Below are 8,419 nucleotides of genomic sequence, written 5' to 3'. Positions count from 1 at the left end.
GGTTTGATTCCTCCATCCCTCTCCGAGAGCCTGGCAAGCTACCGAGAGTATCTCGCCTGCGCGGCAGAGCCTGGCAAGCTACCTGTGTCGTATTCAATATGCCAAAAACAGTAACAACAAATCTCACCATGGAGACATTACTGGAGCAAATCAATGAGCAGCAGGATGACAGTGATACAGTGGTACAGTGATGATGATGATGAGGAGGAGGATGATGATGATGATGTGTGATGCTATAAATCAAAGTCAGGTCATCACACATGCAAGGTAGGGACTCTACTACTGAACTACAACTCTGGCATAATTTCTTATTAAGATGATGCTTCTCTTCCCAATGTTACATGCAAGAAATCTTACTCATTAAAACTCAGATCAGTACTTACCTGGCAGGGGAGACATCAGGATCATGAAGGAAGTTTTCTCAGAGTGAGGCTTTTACATTAACTCTGGATGTTCTGACCTTTGCGATTTCCACAAATGTGCGAAACTCAGCCGCATAAATTGTGGTAGTGGGGAGGACTGCATTCATGCTGTCCCTTGGAAAAAAATAAATACATAAAACTCAGATCAAATGCCATTTATCCTTAAATTATTCTCCTATATTCTGACTAGAAATTATTTCTACTTATCTTTTTCTGACATTTGTTTCCTAAATTTATATTGATTGAAATCTGTTTCATATGAATGTTTTGTGCAGCCTATTAATATTTTGATTACATATTATTAATTGTAGCATAATTTACCCACATTTGTAACTTTCAGAAGAACTACACATTGTCCAAAATATAGTGACTATTTAATACATTCTGTGTCCCATTAAGTTTTAAAAAAATAGCAAATAGAATTTTGGAATTCTTCCATATTAATGATGTATACTATTTTAGAGTCATTTAAATAAGCTGACAGCTCTGTTGGGGTACATATTTAAGGTGTTTTGAATTATGAATATGTTGAAGGCATTACTCTTTCCTTACTGCATCTTTCCTGATACATAAAGAAATATAATTATTATTTCCAAGGCACCAATGGCAATTTTTTTGAAGTTACTGGTGTCATCCTGTAGGGGGAAATAAAAGAATAGCAACAATTTTGGACAAATTAGACAGCAATATCTGAATTTTCTAAGATAGCCTTATTTGGTGCCAAATTAGAACACTTATCTGTTAGATATCAGGGAAGTTTCCAATGAGCTATGTGACATCATAGCCATATGTAATTCAATCATGTTGTCAGTCAAGGATCTCATTAACAGGAAGAGTACTGCTATATCTACATATAATAAAATGTGACAGTGACAGCTGAGTTTCTCTTTCAAACAATTTATACATTTCCATTTCTTAAATTTTCTACAAAAAATACTGTTTTGTAGCTAAAATTCCAATTACCTGTTCCCTTTGCCATTGTCATTGTGTGCTATTTGCCATTATAATTGTCTGATCTTACATATCTTCCAATATATAAATTTAAAAGTGCAGTGCCATAATTTTAATTTGCTGATTTTTGCTCCCAGGAAGAGATAGGGAAAGGGATGAAAAGAGGAGAAGGAACCATGAGAGTACAGAGAGAAGTTGCAATTCTATTTGTATATATGTACATGTATGTATGTATATATGTATATACACACATACACACATACACACATATATTATTGAATCACGGTGAGATACACATTACAAAGCTCATCTCGGTTAGGTTTCAGTGATACAATGTTTGTACACCCATCCATCCATCAGTGTATATTTTCCATCACCAAGGACCCCAGTTTCTCTCCCTCCCCCCTACCTCCCCTTCCCCTGTCTGTCTCTATGGTAAGTACTTTTCTTCTTTCTCTCTCTCTCTCTCTCTCACTCTCTCTTGCTCTCTCTCACTCGCTCGCTTGCTCTCTCGCTCGCTCACTCTCCCTCTTTCTCTTAATTTCTCATTTTGGGCATTATAGTTAATTGCAATTTTATTAACTTAAAGCTTCATCAAAGGAGAAAACTGACTATAGCTGATGGCTAACAATGTGTTTGGCAATTTATTTGAACAACTTACCCAATGTAATTTTAAAATATTCCACAATGTAGGCATTTCCACCAGAATTTAGAGTAAATATTAGAATCTGAGAGTTTTCATAGATTCCTCACTATTCTGAATATGGAAATGGTAGAGGAGAAATCCAAAACCAATTCTTTTTATTTTGATATTTCTGCCTAACTCTCTGATTTCCAAACTATAGAAGGATTATGTTTCACTTTGAATAAACTTTCTATTTCTTAAAATTTATCATAGGAAAATCAAGGTTTAAGACAGATAAGATGGAGGAGAGAGGTGATTGGAAGCTATTGAAAGGTTTTAAATTACACGCATGGTGACTCAAGAGGCACTTTACAAAAACACCTGGTTTGGCTCTCTCTATGCCTCCAGACTTGACATTGAAGTATAATCTGATTTTACACTGAGTTACATTCTGATTTTGAATTTAATTCATTGCCATGTGCAAATATAAGATAATGAGGAGAAAATTATATTTTATTCATTTTTACTGGTTTGGAAGTATTAAATATTTTTATTTAAATTGTGATGGAATTTCACTTTCGAGACTTTTTGATTGTTTTATTTGGTCATCCCCACTGGTGCTCAGGGCTTATTCCAGTCTCTGCTCAGGGATCACTTCTGGAGGTGTATTGGGGTTCATATCTGCTGCCAGGGATCAAACCAGCATTGACTGTCTGAATATTAATTTCTGGTAAACACAGAGCATGTATTAATGATATTATTTAAACTAACATGTGCAATTTCCTTCATTAAAAAATTTACTTTAAAATAACGAATGCATTTAGGAATAAAAATAATTTTTCCTTAATAAAAAATGTATGAAGGGGCTGGAGCAATAGCACAGCGGGTAGGGCGTTTGTCTTGCACACGGCTGACCTGGGTTCGATTCCCAGCATCCCATATGGTCCTCTGAGCACTGCCATCGTAATTACTGAGTGCAGAGCCAGGAATAACCCCTGTGCGTTGCTGGGTATGACCCAAAAAGAAAAGAAAAGTATGAAAATAAAGGATGTCATGAACAAACAGAAAGAAGCATCTAGTTGTGATTTTTCATAAAGCAGTATCACTTGCAGTAACAGTAAGAAACCTAAACATCTTTCATATTATGCTACAACATAGTAAATAGAAGGGCCCAGTTTTAAAAACTGAATTACTATATCACTGTCATCCCATTGTACACTGATTTGCTCGAGCGGGCACCAGTAGCGTCTCTGTTGGTTCCTGTCACGTGCTAATGTAGCCTGATGGCATATTGGGGGCTCTTTCAGGATCAGGGGATGAGGACCGTCATTGTTACTGTTTTTGTCATATTGAGTACGCCATGGGTAGCTTGCCAGGCTCTGCCGTGCTGGTGGGTTACTTTTGGTAGCTTGCTGGTCTCTCCAAGTGGGACAGAGGCTTTTGGGGTGGCCTCTAATCACCTTTACAGGTGATCCCGGTCTATCAAAGATAAGCTTTTAGAACCTTCTTTAGAGAGGTGTAATTAAATGTCATTAAAACTATGCAGAGAAAAACAAAACAAAACACAAAAATATCCAGACCAGAAACTCAGTAAATAAATTTTAATTGACCAAAGAAACTTCCCAAAGCATGAGTTTAAGAACAAAGAAATAAACATGATGAAGTGAAGAGAGAAGTGTGAAGATATCAGTAATTCCTGGAGGACAAAAGACAGCCTCTGGAAATAGTGACTAAAAGATTAGAAAGGACATCAATAGAAATGGGAAAATCAAACTGATGTCTCAAGAAATCACATGGCATGGTCACTTACATAGATAAGTAAATGATAGATACTCCTAGAAACGTAGTAATAGGATTTTGAAATTTAAAGCCATAATTAGTCAACATCGTATTTCTTATGTTCAGTGCCAAGTGTTTGTCAGTAATATAGCAAACACTGCAGCAAATGCCCAAGAATTTTAAATGGCAATACATTTTAACTTTGTCATATATTACTGTGCAGGTTTGCCAATCTTAAACTATTTAGGTATCTAATTTCAAGTCAGCCAAATAATTATTTACTATTTATATATTGATCTCACCATAAAATTAGAATATAAAACCAGAGAGATGAAAAGTAGTTTCATGGGCCTTAAAGATAGTACATGGCTTAAGGTGCTTTTTCTACATGGAACCAACACAAATTCACTCCCCAGTAATACAGTCCTCTGAGTACTGCCAGGAGTACAGAGCCATAAGTAAGCCCTGAGCATGCCTAGGTGTGGCTCCAAGAACCAAACAAAAAATTAGATTCATGCAGTTATACATATCATATCAGAAGGGGAAGGATTCGAAGCTGACCTCTGTACAGTATTTCTCCAGGTCGATGGAAAAAATGTATCTTAGAAGATAATATTTAAGTGACTATATAAATAACTTTAGTGATAATTTAAATTGCTGTTTAGTATTAATATATACAATTATACATATTGTTAAATCTATGCATCTTATTAGAATTAAAAGGTTTAATTTACAAAATTACAAAATGCCATAGAGTTGAAAGGCACAACTCTATTGATAAAGCTATTTTACATCTAATAATAGCACTGTTGTACCATTGATAATCGATTTGCTTGAGCGGGCACCAGTAACATCTCCATTGTGAGATTGGTTGTTACTGTTTTTGGCATATCAAATATGCCACGGGTAGCTTGCCAGGCTCTGCCATGCGGGCAGGATACTCTCGGTAGCTTGACGGACTCTCCAAGAGGGTGGAGGAATTGAACATGCAAGGCAAATGCCCTACCCACTGTGCTATCTCTCCAGCCCACATCTAATAATAAATAAAACTTAAATGTGATTAATAATTAAGAACTCATGCTTCTGTAAAGATATCTAAAGTACATATCATTGGTTTTATGTATATATTCAGTTAGTAAATAATCAAATACCTTTATGCATAAATAAAAAATGTTGTTAGAATATATTACTATATTACTTAATATACATAAGTTTATATAGTATAGTGAGATAAGCTACTAGGTATTTGTGATTTATAACTGAAGTTTTATATGGGCCTAATCTTTTTAAAAGAAAATTGGCTTAGGGGCCTGAGAGATAGTATAGTAGATAGTGTTAGCCCTACATGGGATTGATCAGCATTCAATCTGCAGTACCCCATATGGTCTCCTGAGCCCCACCAGGAGTGAAGCCTGTGTGCAGGGTAGGATTAAACCTTGACCACCACCCAAACCGGTCAACTAATCAATCAACCAATCAATAAGATAAAAGATATTTGGTTTTAAACTAGGTTTTAAACTAGAAGTATAAAAGAAATAAATTTAGCACCAATGTTGAAGTTTATGCATCATTTTTAAGACAAAAAGGAAATAATAGTAGGCAACTCTACCTTAAATTTCGTATTTTCTCATATTTTTCCTTGTGCATAGATTACAATTTACAAGAAATAATCTACTTTTCTATTCCTTCCTTTAGCATTATTTATAAATTTATGGTTAAAGTCAATTTTTACTTTTACTAAAGAAACATTGGGCAACAAAATAACAAATAAGTAATTATAAAATACATATTTTATTTTCAAAGGAATTCAAGATAAACCAACTATGGTGTTAAAATTAAGAATGAAATGTTAGAGCAATGTAGGAAGGGGATGGCTAAATTAGACTGGAGAATAATCAGTAAAACCACAGTAAAGGAAATGACCAAATTAAATTTGGAAGATAATTTTGAAGATATTACAGAGACAAAAATACGGAATAACATGATGGGAGATTTAAGGTGGGGCATAGGGGAGATGACATAATGCAAATTATCATAAACAATGAATTTGCACCACAAATACCAAAAGCACAAATTAAAAAATAAGTGGTGGGATTCCAATAAGGATATATGGGCATCCTGGAAATATTTTTTAACTTCTTGGAAAAGTTTTTTTGTTATGAATATGTTGACTGCTCTTGGAGTTACCACAAAGTTGATGAGAAATACAAGCCTGTAGCAAACAAACTGTCAAGATTTAAATAGAGAATGTTTAAAATGGTCACTCAGTCAGAACCGTCTGCTTATTAAGTGCTTATTTAGAAACCAGGTGTTCAGGTGCTAATGCATTTATTGATGGCATGCAAATTTGTTAAATACTGAAACTCCTTTATCTAGATGTCACAGTTGTCATTCTTCTTCCACTGCTTACACTCTTTTCTTACAAGAGAAGAGAGAACAAATCAGAAAAGCCTGTGTTCAGCTTTCATCTATGAAAAAACCAATTAAGGCAAAACAAAAGAGAAATAATATAGAGTGTGAAGAAATAAATTAAGCCCTTTCCTCAAAGTAAGCTGTATTACTTATTCATAAGGGTTCCAAGGAGTTGAATTTATATTCCCCCATGGAGTTTCCTTCTTTCCCTGACAAAGTAGCTGTTATATCAATTTTTTTTCTTTTACAAAATAGGAATCATTTCAGCTAGAATTTCATGCTTTTAAGAAACCAACTTGATTATTAGACTATATTAAGTCTTTAAGAAAATTGAGGCTTTAAAAAAAATAAAAACAAGATGTGGATATATAGGTAACAGTTAAAATAATCTTAGACCATTGAAGTCACTAAACCATGTGTCTTACCATCCAGTTTTGGTTAATGCTAATTATTTTGAGTGCTAATCTCTTTCCTATTCGACTCATTTTTTATATATCATTTGGTGACCTCATCATATATAATTATTTCAAAAGGTAATCAGTAATCCAAACTGTCAATGTCTCATCTCAAATAGTTACTTCTTGTAGTACAGTATGAATAATGCTGTAATAGAGATGAATGCCAGGTAGTAAAAGGTATGATTCCATGAAAATGCAGTCTAGTGTAAATCTATAAATCATTTAAACTAAATTACTGCACTACTATGCCTACACTCTACCCAACTACAGTCTACATAGAAGTCAGTGTCTGCATAAGAACCTTTAAAAGGTAATTCATTTTATCTTATTTTTCTAATTGAAAGCTGGCAATCTTTTAATATTCCAAGCTATAGAAAAACCAGTATATTTAAAATTGTCTACAAAACTCTAATTCCTTGTCTACAGTAAAATCTTCTATTCTATCATTTGCTTACTTTGCTATGTCCTCTTTCTTTGACTTCACGGGAGTTCTAACTTGTCAGGAATAACAGCCTTGAGAATTTTGCATTCACTTTTTCTTTTAAGCCCATATTGTCCCAGATATGTTTTTGCAAACCACCTCACCTCCTTGAAAACTTGCTCAGATATTACTTCTTCAAAAGTTTTTAATCCTCCTTGAAATTGTGCAATCAGGACTCTGAGTCTATATCTCTAGGCTTTCATTATCTTTAGATATCATTTTACTGTTTACCTTTACTTATACATATATTGTATATTCCTCATCTTCTGCCTACATTGGAGTATAACATAAACAGGTAGTGATCTATGGCATTTTTATTCACACATGTAAGTCAAGTGTTTAAAAACACACCTGATACAGAATAAGTGCTTAGTACAAATTGTTAAGAGAACATATGAGTAAATTAATGTTTATTTTATTACAAAACTTAAAATAGCATTAACATATAGGAAATTATGGTGATGGGATATAGCTCAAGTAATAGAGCATTTGCTTGGACATATTTGTGCAAGAATATTGGGTTTGATCTCTGGAACCACATGGCCCACAGTCCTGCCAGGCTGATTACTGGGAGTGACCTCCTCAGTAGTTGTTAAAACATCTTGGGGCCCATGGGAAGCTCAGTGGTAATTTCCTTCTTCTGAAAATTTCAAAGCTTTACTTTGTGGTGAAATACTAAAAGCTCTAAAGCTTTTCCCCTGAAATTGATTCCAAGAGAAGGTTGCTATCACTTTCTATTCAACAAGTATGAGAATTTCATGACATAAGGCAAACAGAATCAGTCTGCCAATTAACTAAACAAAAAGAGTATAATAGATATAAGGGAAGTAATAATACTCTTCCCTCTGTAGAGGATATAGTGATGTAGGCACAAACTAAAAATCAAAAGAAATACTCAGGGCTTGCGTGCAGCCAACCCTAGTTTGAGTCCTCTGAACAGAGCCAGGGATGATGCTTCAGCACAGAACCAAGAGAAAGGCCTGAGCTCTGCTAGGTTTATCATACAACTTAAATGAGCAGAATTGACTGCAGAATTACAATGAAAACCCAAATAAGGAATTAAAAAATGTTATTTGTATATATCTCTTGTCCCTCTTCCTTCATTTTTATGCTTTTACTGTGTGCGCACTGCATTTATATATGCTACAAGCATCAATACATTGTGACAATTTTTAAGTCTTTATATTATTTATGTTGATTAAAGAAACTCAGAGAAAAGAACAGATATTTATAGATCTTGTTATATTTATCTTCTTATTAACCACTTTGATTCTCGCCATTTGTTCCTGCG

The 8,419-nt window shown here is 34.3% G+C and overlaps 1 non-coding gene across 1 annotated transcript; it reads left to right on the top strand.

Moving 5' to 3' along the window:
* The first annotated feature begins 375 nt into the window (after positions 1-375).
* LOC129399524 (U1 spliceosomal RNA) lies at positions 376-540 on the top strand. The gene has a single exon (XR_008627156.1). It is a non-coding gene; the product is annotated as a U1 spliceosomal RNA (small nuclear RNA).
* Positions 541-8,419: the final 7,879 nt, after the last annotated feature.

Source organism: Sorex araneus, chromosome 11, assembly GCF_027595985.1.
Source record: "Sorex araneus isolate mSorAra2 chromosome 11, mSorAra2.pri, whole genome shotgun sequence".
Taxonomy (NCBI): Eukaryota; Metazoa; Chordata; class Mammalia; order Eulipotyphla; family Soricidae; genus Sorex; species Sorex araneus.
The sequence above is the reverse complement of the archived record's forward strand: the minus strand, read 5'-3'. Positions and strand labels throughout refer to the sequence as shown.